The sequence below is a fragment of the Ictidomys tridecemlineatus genome, chromosome 6, assembly GCF_052094955.1.
Source record: "Ictidomys tridecemlineatus isolate mIctTri1 chromosome 6, mIctTri1.hap1, whole genome shotgun sequence".
NCBI lineage: Eukaryota > Metazoa > Chordata > Mammalia > Rodentia > Sciuridae > Ictidomys > Ictidomys tridecemlineatus.
The window spans coordinates 187119570-187142200 of record NC_135482.1 but is presented as its reverse complement, the minus strand read 5'-3'; the positions used below and the strand labels follow the sequence as shown (position 1 = coordinate 187142200).

At 43.7% G+C, this 22631-nt stretch overlaps 1 long non-coding RNA gene across 1 annotated transcript; it reads right to left on the bottom strand.

Annotated features, from left to right (window-relative positions):
• Positions 1 to 211: 211 nt before the first annotated feature.
• LOC120888508 (uncharacterized) lies at positions 212 to 22513 on the bottom strand. The gene is made up of 4 exons (XR_005732188.2): positions 22055 to 22513; positions 2955 to 3071; positions 2426 to 2650; positions 212 to 2175 (listed from the first exon to the last, which is right to left on the bottom strand). It is a non-coding gene; the product is annotated as an uncharacterized LOC120888508 (long non-coding RNA).
• Between the last annotated feature and the right edge of the window lie 118 nt (positions 22514 to 22631).

Here is a 22631-nt window from a genome sequence, read left to right as displayed (position 1 = left end):
AATTTATTTTTATTCTAATTTGTTATACATGACAGCAGAATACATTTCAATTCATAGTACACCTAGAGAGCACAAATTTTCATGTCTCTGGTTATACTCAAAGTAGAGTCACACCATTCGTGTCTTCATACATATACTTAGGGTAATGATGACCATCACATTCCACCGTCTTTCCTACCCCCACTTCCCCTCCCTCCCCTTTGCCCTATCTAGAGTTCCTCCATTTCTCCCATGCTCCCTCCCCATCCCCATTATGGATCAGCATCCTCAGATCAGAGAAAACATTTAGTATTTGTGGTTTTTTGGGGGGATTGGCTAACTTCACTTAGCATAGCATTCTACAACTCTATCCATTTACCTGCAAATGCCATGATTTTATTCTCTTTTAATCTGAGTAATATTCCATTGTGTATATATATATATATCACAGTTTCTTTATCCATTAATCTACTGAAGGACATCTAGGTTGGCTCCACAGTTTAGCCATTATGAATTGTGCTGCTATAAACATTGATGTCGCTGTGTCCCTGTAGTATGCTGTTTTTAAGTCCTTTGGGTATAGTCTGAGGAGAGGGATAGCTGGGTCAAATGGTGGTTCCATTCCCAGATTTCCAAGGAATCTCCATACTGTTTTCCATATTGGCTGCACCAGTTTGTAGTCCCACCAGCAATGCATGAGTGTGCCTTTCCCCCCACATCCTCGACAACACATATTGATTTTTGTCTTCATAATAGTCACCATTCTGACTGGAGTGAGATGATGTCTTAGAGTAGTTTTGATTTGCATTTCTCTGATTGCTAGAGATGATGAGCATTTTTTCATATATTTGTTGACTGACTGTACATCATCTTCTAAGAAGTGTCTGTTCAGTTCCTCGTTCCATTGATTGATTGGGTTCTTTTTGTTGTTGTTGTTTTTGTCTTATTTTTTTGGTGTTAAGATTTTTGAGTCCTTCATACACCCTGAAGATCAGTGCTCTATTTGATGTGCATCCTCTGTCAACACCCTTGTTCTCATTTCCATCTCTTTCTGTTCTTTGAGGACTGCTACCCTAACCTCAACCCACTTGCCTTCCATCAGGATTTGTCCTATGTTCACAATATATTGCTCCCATCTGAGACCATCGAGATGATCTATCAAGATAAGTGAGACACAGACCTGACCCCACAGAGCTCTTTGTATTACACAATGATCCCTGAAGGAAGATCTATGGGTGCTTGGCTCAAAGTGTTCCTGAAGGAAAGGATCCATGGTACGTAAGTTGGGAAATTAGAAATAAATAAATGTGTTTTTACTGAAGGACTTCTCAGACCTTTGATCGGAGGAACGAGCATCCTGAATCTCCAGGAGAGGGTGTGTAGCTCATGGTGTTGGAGGATTTACGATGCCTGAGACTCTTTGGTTCATCTAACTAGTATGGTGAACTGGTGGATAGTTTGGGGATGCACTGGTCCAGATACATCATTCATTTTCTCTCTCTCATTTTTTTCTTTCTTTTCTTTTCATTGGGCCACATTCATGCCAGCTAACCTCATTCAACTCAACATCTTTCTATTTGACACCATATTTCCTTACTTCACTGTGGTCCTCAGTGTTGACAGGAACTTGTGAGGCAGCTGCCACGCCTCAACATCTCTCTCTTCACTTCTTAGACTCACAGCCATCCTGGAAGTCGCTGGGGCTCTGGCATATCTTGGCTGGACCAGTCTTCCCAGTCCTTCTCAGGCCCATCTTGGAGACCAGATGCCCAGGCTTTCCTGACCAGCAGAGGGCTCCTGGTGGCTGGAGAGTGACCTACACGGGCAATTACCCTGGCAAATCTTAATCTGGCCTAAATCCTATATTCCAAAGAAAACATCCACTTGTGGAAAATGTGTCCCTCCTCTTCTCCCTCCACCCAATTCTACACATGATGATGAGTGCTTCCAGGACGCTCCCCACAGGACTGGGAACAGGGGGAGCAATCTACTCATTAAACATTTGTGGAGTGGTCACTGTGTGGAGCACGGTGTTGTCAGATGCATGATGCTATTATTATCCTAATTTCACTGCGAGAAAAGTGGTCTGAGTCACGATACGACCCTCCTAGCATCACTCACGTGGTCAGTGGGGAGGCCAGTTGTCCCAGGCTGGCTGGCTTTGGAGTCCATACTCTTGATATGGACTAGCTCTAACTAGAATAAAAAAAATTATATGGCGAATTAGAAAGGATGAAGTGTACAGAAAAAAAAAAAACAGAAAGAAAATGTAGGACACAGGAAGTGACATTAAGTATCCCAAGCAGAGTTGGGAGGCAACAGGGTGCTTGAACAGAGTGCCCTTCAGCAGAGATTTCCGGGGCCCAGGGTGTGCTCTGGGGAATCTCTGGAGGAGCATGCTCTAAGCAGAAGACATAAAGCCCAGGAGCAGCCCTGGGAGACTGACCTTGGCCTCTAACTGTGTCACCAAGTGCCACCTCTTGTTCCTTACTGTTGCTGCTGCGTGCTGGCTGTAGTGATGGCAGAATCCATCCTTCAGAGCCATAAGGTGGTGGCTTCTGTCCTTCTTCCTTCACACCCAGGTCTCCTTACGCTGCCTTTTCTGTGCCAACCACATAAGGTTCCAGGTCTTTCTTCTTTACCATCACATACTTTCCTATCTGCCTTCTCCCTATATTCAAAAACAGTTACCTTTTATCAGGTCCATCCATGAAATGATCTCATCCCGATATCCATTCAGATCCTTGCATACATTCTTGACAAATTAGAATTTCCAACTTACACAAAATGTTCTGAATATTCTCCCAAGGACATGTGTTATGTTTTGTAATAAAATTTTTTATCTTTGTTTTTAAAATAATTTGTGCAAAGAGAAAGCATCTGGCTCTGTTGTATCTGCTTCAGGAAAAGGGATAGTGTCATGGATATGTTCTTTACCAGAAATGGGCAATTACTGGAGAGAAAAACAGGTTCACCTTAGCAACAGCATCCTGATGCCGATGTCACCACCTTACATCATCTTGGTCTCGTGTCGTTGCGTGCTTTCTCTCAAATCTCCAACCACAGCTTTATAGACCTCTGCATCTAAAAGGCTTAGCGAAAAGGAAGAAGTAACCATATTTAAATATTCACTGACTCATTTTCATCTTGAGCTCCATTAGCAGGGCCGGGTTCTACAGCAGCACAAAATGGGAATTGTTCTTTTTCTACTTTCTCCAGCGTGTGCTCTAGTGGTGCTTGTGCTCCGTCTCTCCCGAGCCGTTGCCCACACACCCCTGGGATTGGCAGCCCCTCCAACAAGCCTGATCACTTACAAATGCAGTGATTTTATTTTGCAGAACAGTCCAATCCTGAGACGATTACGGGGGAGATTACAATCACGGATCCTAGGGCTGGAAGGAATCTTCCTTTTTATCTAGTTTCTAGCCCCCCACCCCTTTTATTTGAGGGCGAGGAAAGGGCAACATAATACTCAGCTTTTAGGAAAGACAGAGAAGATTGGGACTCCCTGGAAGTCAGTGGCTCCTGGGGACTTCAGTGAGGACTCTACACGGTGTCAGATCATGCGCCAATGTCCTGTCCTCCCATTCCCTGCCACTCCTCCCGCCCCCACTTGTGCTTCACCTGCAGCCCAAGACCTCAGCACACTGCAGCCAGAAATCCGTCCCGCAGCAGGAACTGGGCCGCCCCTCCCCCCACGAAGAAGTTTTCATCTTGGCATTGGCTTGAAAATAAGTAACATTTAAACACTCACTGTGCAGAATCATTTCAGTTGTGTTTGTTTATAGTCGAAAACATTTGCACCTATTGACTGGAAGATTTTTCTATCAATGAATAGGAAAACTACCCACATACAAATTACAGTTTGGCAAAATCAGACTCTGGGCTTTGGTGCCACAGCTACTCGCCAAAGGCAAAGGCTGCCCTGGGATTCCTCATGACACGCTCTCCACCAGGCCCCCAAAGTGACTTTAAAAGTTCTCAATTTACTGGATCCCTGTCTAAGAAACACGGATGGTATTTTTAATCTATTTAAATCTTAAAAGTTATTTTTAACATAATTAAGCATTTATAACTTTGCTTTCTACATACATACTTTGAGTTATGTAACATCGCTGAGCTAATACTATGGACTGTGCTTCAAAAAATTTTCTGTAATCAAGATTTCCCGTTTAAATATAAGAAAGGTTCCTTTTGGTTAGAAATAAATGTGCTTTTTTTAAAAAAAATGTTGAAATTAGCCAATGATAGGATTGCCAAATTTGTAATAAAACCAACCAAACAAAACAAAAAAAACCATACATTTGAGCTGAGGTGTAGCTCTGTGGTAAAGTGCTTACCTACTATGTGTAAGGCACTGGGTTTGATTCTCAGCACCACATATAAATAAACAAAATAAAGGTCCATTGACAACTAAAAAAATTTTAAAAAACATAAATTTTAGGAGATGGTCAATTAGTATACTTTTTTTTTCCACGCTGAATCAACTAACAAGTAATTATTGCCTTAATTAGACTAACTGACACCCAAATAAGGATTCTGACACTGTCCTCAAGAGAGACGAAAGGATTGCCTAATTTATCTTTATGTCTGCAATATTGGAAGGATTATTAAGCATTCATTGTGCTCCCTTTTGCAAAGCACTTAATAGTGATTTATCACTTCATTCTCGGTCTGGGAGGCCACTTGCTTTGTCTTCATGGTACAAGTACAGAAACTGAGGCAGCAGAGCAATCAGGGTCCTGGGTCCCTGCAGAACCTAGTGGCTGAAGTGACATGGCCGAATTCCGAAACCTGAGAACCCATCAGACTCGGTTCACTGGCCTGGGCAGGAATCTGGCAAGTGGGATTCTGGGGGACTCCCTCGTTCACATGGAGGAAATAAAAAGAAAGGATTTTCTTGGCCACAGAAATACAGAGAACTTCCCGAAATTGTCTAAGGGAAATAGTCTAAAATTCCTGAAATAATCTAAATCTGTTTAAAGGAAAAACCAGTTACAGTTTGACCAAGACAATACTTTGTCAGAAGCCATTCTTAGTTTATTCAGTTGCTTGGAGTTGATGTTCAAGCCCACGTGCTATGGCCATGTAGGTTGTGTATCCATATTCCCTGGAAGTTATTGAGGTCCTAGTCAACATCCTTGGAGTGTGTGCATCTCTGGAGTTGTGCAGTACACAACCTGCTCACCTATACATATCTACTTAGTAGTTTCAGATGAGGTTGGGACCAGTAGGTACTATTAAGGGCTCGTCACAGACTTATCACTCTTGGATATTCTTTGTGTTTCTCCCCTAATTCTTTTCTAATTCTCCCTTTTTTTTATATATATCTTTCACAAGTTCCTGATCTACATGAATCTTCTACAGAGACTTCTCAACGCTGCCTGTAATAGGGTAAGAACCAATGACTAAGGTTTCTATGTCCTATGAAATTGATAAATCCATGGATTAGCTTTTATATCTAGTACAAAAACAATCCAATCCTATTGTACTATCTGGGCCAGGCTGCAGTCCCTCAGAAGGTTCAGATTCTCTGCAAAAGGATCTGAAATGAGCTGTTCCACTCTCCAAGCCACAGGAGCGATACTGGGTCATTGAATCCTGCATTCATTAATTGGTACTTCCCCGTAGTTTTTCCTGCTGGATACTGGTCCCATGGGACAACCTGGGAAGATAATACAGCCTTCTCCTCTGGGTTTGCTTGGGAAATACTGTGTTGTCCACTTGGAGATTTGCAATGCACAGTAGTATATTAAAGGGTCTGAGAAAACCGTCAAGAAATACCGCTTTAATATTATTTATACCCAAACATTTTTTTTTTGGTTACTCCTGTTAATGTGAAACATGTACCTTCAGAAATGCTGGTCTACAGAAAACCAAGTCAACACACAGCCATTCTCTCGGGAGGTAAGCCCACCCCCTGCCCTCCCTCTGATTGGTGGGTTTTAGGAACCACCTAGAGAGCACAGCAAACCCACCCGAGGTTCCCTGTCTCTTCAGCTGTGCGATGAGTTGGGTTTGCAATAGGTCTGCACACAGCAGAGGAGGGGGGGGGTGTCCAAGGGAAAGCAGACCTGTCCCCACCCTTGTTTTATGCAGTCCACTCTACATACGAGGGAACTGAGGCCCGTGGAGTTACAATAACTTGTTCCAGTCCCACTACCAGTTTGGGTCACAGCTTTAACCCAGACCCATATTACCAACCACAAACCCCACCATTTCCCAAGCTCCTTCCACTTGACCCCACCCTTCCCCCCCCTCCTTCCACTTGACACCCCCCTCCCCCTCCCCCCTCCCTCCACTTGATCACACTGTCATTCATGTTACCATCGCTGCAGAGCCATCATTGCGCTGGAGTCGAGCAGACTCCAACCCACCCTCACGTTCAAGTCCCCCCTCTCCCACGTTAGCATGTGGCGTTGCCCAGGCTCCCAGTCCCTAGAAGCCTTCGTCTCTGCAGTGGAGAAACAGCCATCCCCACAAGAAATTTTTTTTTTTTTTGATGGAATTAAAGGACCCAGTGTTGAGAAAATAATAAATGCTCAATAAATATTGCCAGTTGTTTTTATTACAACAATTTACGGGTTAATTCTCCTATTTTACAAGTTTTACAGGCAAGGCCTGCTTATTAACTGTCAGGCACTACTAGAGCCAAATGGAAAATATCCGTCCCCTCCCTCTCCATCCCATAAAGCTGAAGGATGGCTCAGGGAACTTCACGTGTGGAACATGAATCACACACTCCTCAAGTAGACCCTGCCGCCCGCAGTGGCTGTGTGGTGAGCACACAGAGAAAGAATCGGGCACAGATGTGGAAAATAGAAAATTCCCAAGTTTCTTTCTTTCCTCACTCTGCTCTGAATACAGAACCATGCAGGCGGGTGGATTTTGCTGGGTCAAATGCTTTCTTGCTGATTCATTACTGTGGATACAATTGCTAGAGACAAAGGATGTTTCCTGAGCTCCACGGCCCTTCTCTAACTGCTCATCGGCTTCTATATTGACTGATTTCATAGCTTTGATTCCTAGTCTCAGAAATAACTTTGTGCCTGTGTTTCATAGGAGCGGACCTATTAGTACTTTCCTGACGATGCCGAATAAATTCTTTACCTGAATTAGAAAACAAAGGAAAGTTAAGGTGCAATATTCCCCAATAGTTCCAATATTTCTCCCTTTGCGTTCTGTCTTTTGTCTTAACAAATTTGATTAAATTTAAAATTAAAATTTAATGATGGTAATGCACTGAATACATCAATATATTGTGATGACATTACCGCAGCGCAGTGTTGAATTTTGTATTCTATCTGGGTCAGCTATGTAAATCAACAACATTAATGAGCTTTTATTAAATCATCTTAGTAAAAGCTCCACTGTCTTAACTGTTTACTTAATTCTACAGCCAACAAAAAACAGCTGTCACCTTCTGACAGATCTTATTCAGAATGAGAGTCTTCTTATGGGGGGAAAAATTTGATGTAAGCTGTAATCCAACAGTGATGTCATATTTAGAGTCCATAAAATGGACGCTGTTATAAAATTCAGGCCTTATGGATCCCACCTTGCCGTCCAAGAGAAATAGGAATGAGGGGAAGAAGTTCAAGGGGAATGCTGTGCTTCTGTCATTTGTTTTATATACAGAGTGCTACTCTGCAGAGAGCACGGAATTACTTATAGACATCTGCACTACTTGGGGGATCCAACCCCTGAGAAAATTTTGAGCCAGACTGACATGGCCAGGCAGCAACCCACTTCCTGCTCCTGAACAAGAAATGTTCCCTAAGTAAGTTGATATATCACTTAATGGCTACATAATCAATACATTTTTCAACATTGTTAAGATAGCACAGGTTTTTTTCCACCCCTAAACAGTAAGTTTAAACAGCATATTCAAATAAAGTCTGGCACACACACAAAAAAATAAACTTCATGTATTCAAGAAACAAGACCAGGAGTTCCTCATATCGGTATACTTTGCTAACTGCTTGGTTTATTTATATGCACTTAGCTGAATAAAATTATCTTCTTTTGAAATTACTATGTAAATATTTATTTATTTTATAATGCTTTCTTTTTTTGCCTCCTCAATTTTGCAGTGCACGGATAGAACCAGCCCCTTGCTCATGCTGGGGAAGGGCTCTACCACTGAGCTCTATCCCCACTCTGATTTTGCAAATATTTTAAGTGGAGATTTAAAAAAAAATAACAAAATTAACTTAAATAGTTGTTTTAATATTTGAGATAAGCCTTTCCCTAAGCCATTTACTAACTGACCAAGGTACCAAATCCAAGGCTAGACCCTGAAACTTTAAACGCTATGGACAAACTCCGAGGGCCCTGACCAACACCAGCCCTCATCCCACCTGTGTGTCTTTTGTGTGAAAGTGGGACTTACTGCATTGCCAAGGTGACCTTCTGATTGGGGGCTACAGAAGAAGGGCAATTTCTACCATATGGCATATGCGTCATTGTGGCTAACATCTGAGATAAATCAGACCCTTAGCCAGATGGCTAGAACTCAGGAGACAGACCCAGGTGGCCAGGAGAGGGACCGGCCTTGGCAGGTAAGACTAAGCGAGCTGTTTGGGTTACTGTAGCTCTGTAGCATGTTTTCAAGTCCGGTGTGGGACACCTCCAGATTTGTTCTTTTCTCAGAATTTCTTTGGCTTTGGAACATATTTTGTGGTTCCATAAGCATTTTATGTTTTTCTGTTTCTTTGTTTACATTTGTGAGGAAGTCCATTGGATGTTTTATAGTGATTGAATTTGTAGATCACTTTGGGTAAAAAAGGAATATTTTAATATTTACTTTTCTAATCGATGAGCGAAGAATGTCTTTTCCTTGTTTGGTATCATCTTCAATAGCTCATATCAGAGTTTGATCATTTTCATTGTAGGTATATTTTATCTCTTTGATTAAGTTTATCCCTAGGTCTTTTGCTTTTTGGAAATTATTATAAATGAGATTTCTATCTTGATTTCTTTTTTGGCTGGTGCATTTTTGGTATCTGGAAATGCTACTAATTTTTCTATGTTGATCTTGTAGCCTGCAACTTTACTGAATCTGTTTATCATTCTAATGGGGTGTTGGTTTTGGCAGAGTATTTATGTTTTTCTACGTATAAGATTGTGTTGTCTACAAACAGGAATAATTTGAGTTCTTCCTTTCCAACTTGGATGCTCTTTATTTCTCTCTGTTGCCTAGTTGCTCTGGCTAGGACTTCTAGAACTATGTTGAATAAAAGTGGTAAAAGTGTAATTCTTTATCTTGCTCCAGATTTTAGAGAAAATGCTTTCAACTTTACCCCATTTCATATGAGGTTATGTGTGTGTTTGTCATGTATGGCCTTCATGATGATGTATGTTCTTTCTATACCTAATATTTTAAGAGTGTTTATCATAAAGGGATATTGAAAAATATGAGTTATCTTCATCTGGTAATTATAAGTTTTGTACTTTTGTACTTTTTTTTTTTCATGTGGGTTCCTTCATTCACTCATCCATCATTCAATCAAACAGATATTTATTTAACACTAACTATGTACCAGGCAGTGTTCTGGGCATTGGGGATCTATTAAATAATAAAACAGACACAAATACATATCTTTATGCAGGAAGAGGAGGTTGATAATTAACTAAGTGACTAAATAAATTAAATGGTGGTTAAAACATGATGAAAGTCAGAAGGCCAGGCACGGCGGTGCATGCCTGTAATCCCAGCAGCTCAGGAGGCTGAGGCAGGAGGATGGTGGGTTCAAAGCCAACCTCTGCAATTTAACAAGGTGCTAAGCAAGTCAGTGAGACCCTGTCTCTAAATAAAATATTTTAAAAAGGGGTGGGGATTGGCTTAGTGGTTAAGCGCCCTCTGGGCTCAATCCTTGGCACACACACAAAAAAGTTAATGTAGAAGAGTAAAGTAGAGAAAAAGGATAATGAATGAAGAGTCAGTTATGGTACCAATCTGTTGTAGGGGGATGATGCTACACCAAGATTGAATCTGCCAAACATGAAGAAGAAGGAAGGAAGCAAGCCATCAAAAGACCTGAGGGAACAGTTTTTTGGATGGAGGAAATGGCAAGATCTTGAGGTAGAGGAGTTCTTATTCTTAGCTGAGCATGAAAGGGTGGAGGTGGAAGTGGTAGGAGAAGAAGTCAGGCAAGTAACCGGTGGAGATGGCCAGTAGTGTTCCAAGCAGTGCACAGACCCAGGTAGTTTAGACTTTGGTCTCTGTTTCAGGGTTGTTAATCCGTATACGTTTGACAACCAGTACGTGAATTAGCAATGCCAGGATCTGTTTCCACATCCATACATTCATCAGTATTTAAAATGGACACTGGAAAAATTCTGAGGAGCCCCCCAAATGTCTTCTGCAAAGCAATGGGTCTCCACCTTTGAATTTGCAAGTGGTGGATACTATGAATCCAGTGTTAGAGCTTCAATTCTGGCTGAAGGCATAATTTCCTGTAGCTTTCCTATCTCCAGCATAGCCCTGGAGACAGGTCCCTCTGTTCTACCCATCACTCTAACTGCATCACTTAACCATGGAGCAAGGACAAGAAGCTCAGGGGTGGAAGCCAAAGTGCACAGTCGGAAGAGGAGTCAGAGAGGGTCGGTAGGGAGCCATTTCTTTGGCAATGAGTAAAACCTACTGGCTGTGTCAGATGACCCATCGTCCAGCCTGAGTCAGCTCCACTGATGATGCTTGCTTCTCTGTTGAGTGTGGGACACCATGTTGCTTTGATTTGGTCACAGTTTGTCTTTATAATCAACAGCACTCACTGCCTTTCTTTTCCACTCTGCCGTTGAACTCTTTGACTTCCTCGTTCATGCTGTCTGAAGACTTCAATGAGCACTCTTTCTAGCTCCAAATCTACAATAATGGCATTCACTTCTTTTACTTATTTTATAATTTTGTCTTGAACATTGCAATGGGAGTGGGGAGGACCAGAATGCCTTAGGGTTGTGGCACCTTTTCAGATGACAATAACAAGTAAATTTGATTACAGAAGTATCAAGGGCTGTTTTGAGGACTTTACATGTATTATTGCATTTAATTTTTACCATGACACAAGGAGGTATTTTACAGCTGTCCTATCCATAAAGAGCTAGTAAGTGGCAGATGTGATTCAAATCCCTGACTCAAATCTCATTCATAGCCAGGTGTCTGTAATTCCAGTGGCTCAGGAGGTTGAAGCAGGAGGATCTCAAATTCAAAGCCAGCCTCAGCAACTTAGCAAGGCCCTAAGCAACTTAGTGAGACCCTGTGTCAGAAATAAAAATAAATAAAAGGGTTGGGGATGTGGCTCAGTGGTTAAACGTTTCTGGGTTCAATCCCCGGTACAAAACAAATAAACAACTCACACTTATACCACCACCTAGCACCACCTGGCAGTGTTTTTTAAAGTTAACTTTTTGATATGGAAAATGCTGAATATACAGAAGTAGTAAGAATAGAACAAGTTCTTTTCTATGTATCACCCAGTCTCAATAATTTATCACATAAGGCTAGTCCTGCTTCATCTATTTCCTCCCAGCACAACAGCACTATTTTGAAGTAAATGCAAGATATCAGATCACGTCATTTGTAAACATCTCAGTGTGTGTTTCTAAAAGAGAACTTGAACAAAAAATACAATCACAATGCCATTATCTCATCTAAAAATATTAACAATAATTCATTAAAAGGCTCCAGTGTTGACTATCCAGTCTTAAGTTGTGGTTTAACTACAAGGCCATAATCTTGTAGGCACAGTATGATTTTTTACAGATGAAAAAATAAATCTAGCAACCCACTAATCACATCATTTGTATTCCAGCATTACACTTCAATTATGCTCGTTTTGATCAATTGAGACAATTTTGCATGCAAGTTGGCCAGGCCTTATACTTCTCCATGTGGCATAGGAGGAGTGACAGTGTTTAGAAAGCCCAGGTTCCAGTTTTGGATCCTGTGCTTAAGTGGACAACTCAAACCCTTAACAGACTTTGGTTTCCTTTATATATGAAGGGGTTTGAATTATTAATAACTTATCACTGAAAAATTTCAAATTCTAGAACTTTCTGAAGATAGCAATTTCAACATAACTTCTCCTAAAGCCTAAAGTTATTTTCTTTAATAAGTAAAACTTCTTTAGTGGACAAACCTTTCTAGATTTGAAGAGGTAGAAGTGTGGATTTAAAAAGGAATAGAGGTAAATGGTTTCAAAACAGCCCCTTCTTCCTGGATGTGTTATCTGTCCATCCTCCAACCCCCAGTCCATTTATCCATTCATGAATTTGTGTGCCTACCTGTACCTCCGTATCAGGGTACAGGTCTAAAGGTAAAGAAATGGTTATTTCTCACAGAACACACAACAGCCAAGCACGTAAAATATAACCCTATAAGTATGATTGATTTGCCTTGCGATATGAAGGAAAGAAGAAAAAGAATTAATTGCAAGCCCAGATGAGAATCAGACAGGAGGCCTTGTGTGTGTCTGAAGATAAGATGGTCTTTGAAGTTCCACTTTTCTTCTCGTGTGCAGATGACTGACCCCCAGCCTCGTTTCACCAAGAAGAAAGTGGTAGATCATTAAAAGCTCATCACTCAGGGACTTCAAGGAAGAAGGGCTTTCGAGGAAAGGTCCCCCCCCCCTTTCTAGTCCATTAGCCTAATGAGCGAGAGAGGAGAAATAATCTCAGACACAAGAGTCTGAGGTCATAAGTAGGGAAGAAAGGATAAGGGTGGATGATGGATAATGAACTTTCATAAACAAAGGAGAAGCTTTAAAGGGAATAAGTAAGAACTCAGTACAGCAGGGCTCTGGGTGGAAGGTCAGGCAGCCCAGGATCTCCGAGGAGGTATTTAGTCCACCTCCTTCAGGCGCCTGGAATTCGCCTCCAGGAACAGAGGGCAGGGCAACATGCTTCCTGAGCAATTCTGCAGTGCAACTGTCTACTTAGTTGAAAACACTCCACAATAGCGCCATTCATCTTTTGGTGGTGTCTGTGGGTGCTAGGACGTTAAATAAGATACTCGAATGCAAGCAATGTTTGAGGGATTAAGTAAATGGCAAGTTTTAAAGAGATACAGCTCTTAGAAATCGTTTGCAGTCAAATCATGAATAAATGTAGCTCGGAATTTTCTGTGGTCTAATGTTGATTGGTATTCTCTACAGAATAATGAGTTATACAATGCAAATATTATGAGTAGGAATTTTTACAGCAGTGGTGTGTCAATTTGGGGAAGCTGGTACTATGTCTCACCAGGTTCCTTTTCTTGTACGATTCTAGGTTAGCTGGCCACAAGAGGCATTTGACATGAGGTAGGGAACGGACCATCTGTCCTATACTCTGAAGGTCGGTGCAGGGCTGCAGGCACGGTGGCAGATTGTGAGCATCATGGCTGATCTGCTGGCTGGCTCCTTGCTGTGAGTCAGCATTCCAACTCATCTCTCCTCCAGCTCCCCCAGGATCTGCCTCTTCAGCTTCTCGAAGGCCTGCACAGGTATGTGTGTAACTCTGTGCCCAAAGGTACCAGATTCTGCAGCATACCCCACAGCATTGGGGCTGTCAGTACTGAGACACGGATGCAGACTCCAGTTTGTCTTTCAGGTTCCAGTTGACCTTGTGGAACCCTTGTTCGTCAATGTAGCTCCCACTTGCCCTTGACTCAGCCACATCCAGCTTTCTTCTCCATTATCCGTGTGGCAGACACAAAGTCTCCACACTTCAGGTCCACAGTAGGCACAGAGCCAACAGCCTGCAGAGGTTCCCCTCCCAGCTCCCAGGATTGCATAAACGTCTTACGCCTATGACTCCCTTAGATTGTATCAGGCAGCAGCTCTGCTTCTTGATCAAGCTTTGATGGAGATAACAATCTTATGACATAGAAAATGTATTCAGAACTGAAACTCCCTCAATGCATGAGGGAAAAATATCCTCCAAATTCATATGAATGGTCCCCAAGTTGGCAAATGGTTTGAATACTGAATGTAAAATTGTACATCAAAGTTTGTACTTAAAATTTCTCAGTGCACCAAGATAACTATTAATTTATATTCTTTCCATGAAAAGATCAAGAATAAAATAGAATTCTAGAGGCTCTTAATTTTTTTGACCATTACTGAGCTGGAAGATAAAGCTGTCACTTATCTAAATCCAACATCATAGATTTGCAACTTTGTTGTGCATTTTTACCTTACCAACCATAAATAAAGTTTCAAAGTGAAAAGAAACAAAGTCAGGAAGAAATGTGCAGAAACCCTTCATTAAGAGTTTAGCCAACAATTCCAGGCACTTGCATTGCCTTGGCAACTTGAATTTTTGTAGGCTTCCCCACGGGGCCATCCCTGAAATCCACATCCGCATTTCCACACGTCTGGTAGATGAATGCCACTGAATATTCCATCCGAGTCTCAACCACAAGCTCAACTTTTTAACATTCCCTCACCTTTGAGTAAATATGTCCTTTCCCTTGCTTTTCCAATGTCTGTGAACAGCAGAAGTGGTTGTGCATCATTATTTGTGGCCTCGAGGCATCAGATACCCTTCTCATGTCTGGAAGTGCCATCCCGCCTCAGGAGACTTCCCTGGTCTTGCAGCTCCGATGAAGGCATGACCTAGGGCATCCCCATCAGTTGAACCGGGCAAGATTTCCACTTAGAGGACACTAATGGACGAGAGGAGGTACCGTTCAGAACTCGCTTTCTGGCAAACGTGGCATTTGAATGCTTTCTGCCTACAGGAAGCCATGGTAGAGGTTCTGGCTTCCACTGCCTGGTTGGGAGGTATGAATTATGTCTCTTCTCCATGGCAACGGACGGGGCCTTGCAGTCGGCTCTGCACTGCTCCTACTACCAAGTCTGCAAACCTGACTCTCTGGGCACTCTGCAGTGTTGATGAGGTAGGTAGACAGAGTTAATAGCGTAACCCAGATAGTAAAGACTGTCGTACTTGTAATTAAAAACACTGACTGATTGAAGGTTTGCAGGAAAAATACATTAACATTTTCTTCAATTCTGAGCAGTTGCAAGATCCGAGTCCTGTTGCACTGCCACATCTATGTGCAAAATGACCCGAGAACTTGTCTTCTTCTTTCTATCCCAATGTCACTATCATAGGGAGGCTCAGAAAATAGCTGAAAGGGAGCTCTCTATATGTCAGAGCAGCCCGAGCTTTTTATATGCAACAGCTAATTTAATCTTGACAGGAACTCTGTGATGGAGGTACCAGTCTTAACTCCAGGCAGCAGGCGAGAGGAGTGGGGTCTTGAAGAGATGTCACGCAACTTGCTAGATTCTTGCAGACCTGGGGCTGGAGCAGATTTTTTTCATTTTAAATCCGGGGTGCAGCATGCATAGGGCTGCTTAACCCTTCCTTCAAACAGACTGATGTTTGTCAAATATTCCCATCCTGTCACCCATGTCACACTCCTGCCCGATACCTTCAATGACTTGTGGGTGCCTTGGGGTAAAGACCACACCTGTGGCTGCCACTGAAGGTCCTCAAGGGTCTGGCCACACTGTCTCCGTTTCATCCTTTGCCTTATGTCCCTTCCACATGGCCACAAAAGTCAGAGGATCAGGCCATTCTGCCCTTCACAGGGGCATCCCGTGTGTCCTCACCTCTGGGGACTGACTTCCTCGGGTCTCTGCACCCACAGGGGCTCCCCAGCTTTTGCTTATTGAACAACATCGACCTGGTGTCGAGTTTGCCTCAGGCGCCAGGCTCGGGGAGGAACAGGACCCCAACCCTCCCCTCCAAGTCACCCGTGAACCCCAGGAAACAGGCCTCCACTCAGGAAAATGGAGGGTCAGTCGGTGGAGAGCTTAGGTCACCCGACTCACGAGTGGCAGGTTGGAGTTCAGGTCCTGTGGCAGGAAGCCAGGCTTGCAGCTTTCCCTTCCCTTTGTCCTGCCCCCCACCACTGGGTCCCAGTTCCTGGAGGCGGGCCTTCCCGGCTGGAGCCACGGCCTTTCCCCCTGGGTCTCCAACGGGAGTTCTGCCTTCAGCCATGGCGGTCCAGGCACGGCTGACTTCATTCACTCCACAGATATTTCCTAAGTGCTTTGGTTGACTTTTTCATGGCTGGGACCTAAGATCTGACAAGAACAACACGGAGGAGGAGCGGTTTATTGGGACTCACGGTTTCCGGGGTTCAGTCTGTGGTCGGTGGGCTCCACAGCTCTGGGCCCAGGGTGAGGCGGAGCATCATGGCAGAAGGGTGTGGTGCAGGGTGAAGGGTTGTAGTGGAACTGAGATCCAGAGGGAAGCCAGGGGTGGTTCCCACGATTGGGGCCTGCATACTCGGAAGGACGGAGCTGCATTTACCGACTTGGGAAGGGCCATGGGCGAAGACTAGCAGAGGAGAGTGGACGGGTCAAGTACGAAGGTTAGAATCACGTAGGGTCTCAGGTGCTGTATTAGGGTTGTCCAGGGCATCAGAACTAACAGGGGGCGTGCGCCTGCGAGGGTGTATAGACTGGTTATCAGGCACTGGCTCACAGACTTGTGGAGGCTGAGAAGCCCAAGATCTGCTGTCTGAGCTCTGAGTTGAAGGCCCAGGAGAGCCCATAGCATAGTTCCTGTCTGAATGTCAGCAGACCTGAGACCCAGGAAGAGTTCATGTTTTAGTTCAAGTATGAAGGCAGGAAAAAAAATCAACATTATTGTTTGAAGAGCATCAGTCAGGAACATTTCCTCTGGCTTGGGTAGGTCAGCCATTTGTTCTATTTGTTCCTTCAACTGATTGGGTGAGGCCCACCCACACTATGGAGAGCTATTGGCTCTACTAAGACTTCTGAGTTACATAGTAATCACATCCAGAAAACTCTGCACAGCAATAGTTAGAATGAGGATTGCCCAAATATCTGTGCAGTTTATGGTTCAGTCAAGAGGTTACATAAAATTAACTATCCCAGACAACCTAATATGCGTCTGAAGTTCAGCAGAGATACAATTCTGCAAGTCTCCTTTACACTAAAACCTTCCTGATATGAGGATCTGAATTTTCTAAGGATTTGTATCTAACATTGAATTAAGAACTCCATACACAACCACAAAAAGGGTGGGAAAAAAACCTAAGGATAAAAATCAGGCAAATGTTTAAGTAGTTAATAGCCTTAACTAGTTTAATTGGATCCCAAATATCCAATAATATTATTCTCTAGAGAAACATTACATTACCGAAATCAAAATTAGGGGAATTGTAAATACTTCAAATAAAGTAGTCGTGCATTTGTAGATCAAAGAACACAAACACACTGTCCATGTGATTTTTATCAAGAGAATTAAATGCTAGAAAGAAAACACAGAAAATGAGCACAACTGGCGGAAAAATTAACTAATGAAAAACCGCTTGAACAAATGGAAAACTCTCTGGGGCAAATTAAAGAAAAACAGTTGTGGCAGAAAACTTTCGAGAGATTATCAATATTGTTCCAGGAAAATGAATAAACATAAAGCCGAACTCGACACACTAATGGAATAAACATAGAAGCTCAATAACTAGGAAATAGAAACCATCTTTTAACCAGGAATTTGTAATGAATAATCTCACTCTAAATATAAGAATCTATTGTAGAGATTATGAATTTATTTCTCAGTTTGTTTTGACTTCATGTAGCATATAAGGCAGAGTAATTGTACATGCAAAGAACGATGATAATTTTTGAATAAAAATAGAAATACGATATCAAGACAATTCATCTACCTGAGAAATACAGTATATCTGTTCCTCAAACCAGAGAAAAACCTTTAGCTGAGTTTACAAATAGGAGAGTTAATACGGAAGGCATCTGACCTGCCTCGTCAAGCAGCAGACTGGGTAATCAGTGTCTTTTGAGGTTCTGTGACTCTGCTTTTTAATTTGCAGTATCACAGAAAGCAATTTCCTGGCATTCCACAGTCTAGCTCTAGGGTCAAAGTAATTGGTGACCCTTGGTCTTGGTAAACAATCTGAATAACAAAGATCACAAAAGAGACTTTAGAGGGATGGTCAATTTAAATTGCATCTTTCTAAGCTGCTGATTCTCAAAAGATGGGTCTTCAGAACCCAATGATGGCAAAAAGATGTCTTGGAAATGGAGAAGATTCGGGAGAAACTGTGGAGGGGTGTCATGGTCACTGGAACCGTGGCTGTAGGCTGGCTGTTGTCCTTTTGTCTCCCCCTCGCCCCTACATTTCTGTGCCCAGTTTGTCCTCTATGGGCTGAATCACCTGGGCAGCCAGGTTTCCTCTTTCATTTTGAGTCTCATTTCTGGAAGTCACTGTGACCCTCCATAGCTCTAGCTGTCACCGTGGGCCTTTCTACCATGATTCCAGTGCAGCTTCATCCCTCCCCTCTTTAGTCCTAAAGCTTCCCACTGTGGCTAATTTCTAGGTGCCGAGAGATCTCTTAGAGGTTGGCTTTACCCTGTTTACCCCTCTGTAGTACCTTCCGTCAAGTCTTCAGAACTAGCTCAAGTGGACTCCGCTTCCCTGAGTGTCACAAGAGGGTGAAATAATTTTTAAACGGCTGAGAAAAAATTGAAGGGTATGGACTGAGTAGTGTCCTCATCCACGGAATGCCTTTTATGGTGCTCCAGATGCAGCCCAATCTTAATATCTCTGCACGGAAATTATAGGTTGTGGGTAAAGGTATTGATTTCCTCTATCAGCGAACCCGCCTCTCCCTGGATATATAGTAATTCCTCAGTCCCGGAGGTTTTCTTCATGCCCACGGAAGACAGGAGAGGAGCAGGGCTCCAACCTTGCAGGGCGCACAAAGGTGGTTTGTCACTGTTTTATGCAACAGATACGGAACACGGCAAGGGAAAGATTAAGGTTGAAATTATTTGAAAAACTAATGTTCTCTAGGCCAAAACAGATGCAGCTACTTGTGCGCATTTATCTTGTGGGGCTCTAGGAGTCCTTGGAGATTATTCTCCAGCTACCTTTTACTGAAGCCATCCAGTATAATGAATGTATGAAAGTACATACCCTGACTGTGCCTTAGAGGAAAAAGAACGTGGTGGAAATGGGAAGCTCTCACAGCTGAAATGGACCATCACCAAGCTCCACGTCAACTGGCAATATTAAAATGTCCAAGATTACCAAGACTCAACCATTAGTGAAAATGCACCTAAAACCTTTTAAAGTCACTTATCACATCTAATTATCTGGTACCAGGTATAATTATGCTATTATGTATAATTTTAGTACCATGGCTTACATCATACTAATTCACCCTGTATATCATATTGAATTTCTAGCCTAAAATTATCAACATATTGATTGCAGGAAGACGAAAAAATGAGTCGTCTAGAACCGTTATTCTAACGGTCTTACGGAGAGTCGTATTTATTTATCCATTCATTTGACAAAAATTTCCCAGCACTGATTATGCACTACATAAGGTGCTAGATTCTGGTGATACAGTGACAAATAATATCTTCTTGAGGCACACAGAGTCCACAGGACAGCAAAACTGGGGAGAGAGAAATAATTTCAAGAAGGGAACCAGGCCATGCTGAAGTTAATCTGAGGGTGTTTGCAGGTGTGAGCTGGCACCCGCAGGTGGGCCGGGTGCTGGAGAACTGTAGGATGAGTTAATGCCTAGTTCTCAGGGAGGACAAGCATAGGTGGAATGTTCCAAATAGCAGTAATACACTAAGAGAGGATGTTCCACCTAGAGGTTACCTAGGAATTGATGCAGTCGTAGCACCAGGATTAACCAGACATATGTTGGAGAAGGGACTGAATGGGTGGGCCAAGACATTGTACGTTACCAGATTTGACTAGTGCTGGTTAATCTCTGGAGACTCCTGAAGCTTTCGATAAATTTGATTCATTTGGCCACTTGATAAGCATTTAAGGAAGCCACCTGTGTACCAGGTACTGTGGCGGGCACTGAGGATATAAGAGTAGAACCAATGGAAGGGCCCCTAGCCTTGTGGAATTTAGGTTCCATCTAATGGAAATCAAAGGTGCAACTTTGATTCTGTTGGGGTGGACATTTAAAGTGAAACCATTTTCATGAATTAAATGAGTGCATGTTGTTATTAGTGCTATGAAGGAGAAATGGTGTTGGCATTGAGAACTGTCAGTCACAGGAATGGAGCTAGAGTGGGATGTTCCGACAATACCTCTCTAAGGAAGCGTCATTGGAAGAAAGACCTGAAGGTCAAGAAAGATTCATTCATACACAAAGTGGGGTGAAGAATGTTCTCGAAGGATATCCCAAGTAACATTATGTCCTGAAATGAGTGAAGAACTTGAACTGCTCCAGCACAAGGATCAGTGAAGCTGGAGATAGCAAGAAGGAAGAAGAGTGATCTCCGGTGCCTTGGAGCGGTCATGAGGAGTCGGATCGTGGGAGGCTACAAAGTCCAGGATGGAAGGGTTGAGGTTTGTTAAAGTTGCTCTAGGAAGACAAGTAAAGGTGTGTTTACAAAGGGAAGTGACATGGCCCATCCTGGCATTGGGTAGGAAATGGACTGCAGGTCGGCAGGAATGCAAGCAGAGGGCAGGAAGGAGTCACAGTGGCTGAGACTGAGTACTGGAGAAAGGTGGAAAGGAGCAGGTATACTTTGGAGGTCGTAGTATTCTGTGTCCTCAAACCTGGGAGAGGGTTGTGGGGGAAGCATTTAATCTAAGGCGATGCCTAGCGTGGTGGCCTGGGCAACTTTGCCAATAATAAAGCCATTTACTCAAATGTGGACAGCTGGGGGGGGAGACGGCCCAGGAAATGTCATTAACATGAAAGAAATAAAATCTTGCTTGTGATGTGGTGGATTGACTCAGCTTTGAGGGATGTGCAGGAGGTGGGGAAGGCCAGGGATACTTCCAGACACTGGGAAGGTTTCCATTCTGAGGTGAAGGAGGCTGCCATGACACATCCGGGGGAACTCAGGTGGGAACTGAGAACCTGGAGTGAAATCAGTGGAGTGGGGAGGGAGGGGTGGGCGTGAGAAGGTCCCAGACACCCTGAGGAGGCTGAGGGCTTGTGGAGTGAAGGAGCCGCTGAACCCACAGAGTGGGCAGCAGAGGGAAAGAGGCCAAGGGCGGAGCGGGCCAGCCCCAGGGTGGCAGGAGCCCCACCTGCACCTACTGGGAAGCGCCCATGGATGTGGCTCGTAGGCGTTCAGGGACCTGGCAAGAGCGGCTCCGGGGGATGAGTGGTGGCGAGGGAAGGTGGGATGTGGGTGTGTCTTCCCAGCAGTTTCATTGTGCAGTGAAGTTGGTTTAGCAATGTGGAAACACAAAGCCACTCACAGCGTGTGCACAGGCCAAGAGCAGGGAGTCAAGGGTCAGAGAGCACTTGAGAAGAGGAAGGGCGGATTAACAGAGAAAGGACTGAGAGGACCAGGACAAGCTCCTTAATGCAGCAACAGCCGTCACAGGGAGCCTCTACTGGTAACCGTCACTTCGTCCCATTTAATCCCCACTACGAAACATGAGGCAATTGCCATAATTATGTGCATCTTACCAATCAAATAATTGAGATTCAGTGTTTTGCCTGTGGTCACTCGAGCCAGGAAGTGATAACACCAGAGGCAAGCTCAGTCCAGCTGCGGAGCCCACACGCGTCACCACTCTGCGAAACTTCCGCCCACCTCTCAGCTGAAATCCCAGGAGAAGCCGGCAATTGTGCACACACCTGCCACCCAGGGTCCAGCAGCCATTCCACTGTGGCTGCATCCTGCCCTCAGGCCCCACCAGCCTGGAAGACCCAAGTGCAGCTGGAAGAGTGTGTCTTTACCCAAGGTTGTGATGCCAAGGAGCAGAATACTTAAGAGAATACCTAGCCCCCTGAGAGCGTGGTACGGCTGCTGCCTCCTCACTTGCTGGGATTCTCTTTCCTTCTTTTCCAACCTTCTCCTGCCCAACCCTCTACACCACCTCACGAAATGCCATCTCCCTAGACAGTTCCTGCCCCCATGAAACCACTCAGCTAGAAGAATGGCAGGACTTTTAATACCTGGGTGGCAAAATGGGAAGAGCCAAACATTGTGTGCACATACAGATGTTTAACAACCAATCCATCAGTATGTGCAACTATAAGGCACCAGTAAAAAATGCGGGAAGAGTAAAAAACAACAACAAAACAAATACCCACCAAGTTGCTTTTGGTTAAATGGTCTTCAACCAAAGCCTGGCCCTGGAAGTTAGTTTCAGTTCTGGTCCCCACCTTCAGTGAAGGTGTGAGTTCTGCCTGGGCCTCCACGCACCACGCTTTGACTTGGCTTCCTCTGCATTGGAACGATTCATTTGAAGGCTTTGCAGCTGGCCCACCTGTTTGGGGGCGACATCTGGTCCTATGGCTCAATGCACTCTTTTTCAAAGTGCGACCTGCAGGTTGTTTAACCCACTGCACACCAGTTAAGTCAGGATCTCTGCAGCCAAGTCCTAGGCTAGTTCTAACCTTTGGTATGTATAAGGCTTTTTCCAGCTTCTTTGTAGAATCCTGGGCTTCTTGATTGCCAAACCATGGACAGAAAATAGGGCACCCACAAAACTCAGCAGTTCTTGGGCACCCTGCTCATACCAAGAAGCTCAACTGTCCCTCTGCTTTCCAACTGGCCTCTCTAGTGGAGTATTAATAATTTCCTTAAGCTCTGGGGTAGCCCAGCCTTCTGCCTGACTGCATGTGACACCTGCCAGGTGGACTGAGTCTGTTCTTATCTCCTCTAGTG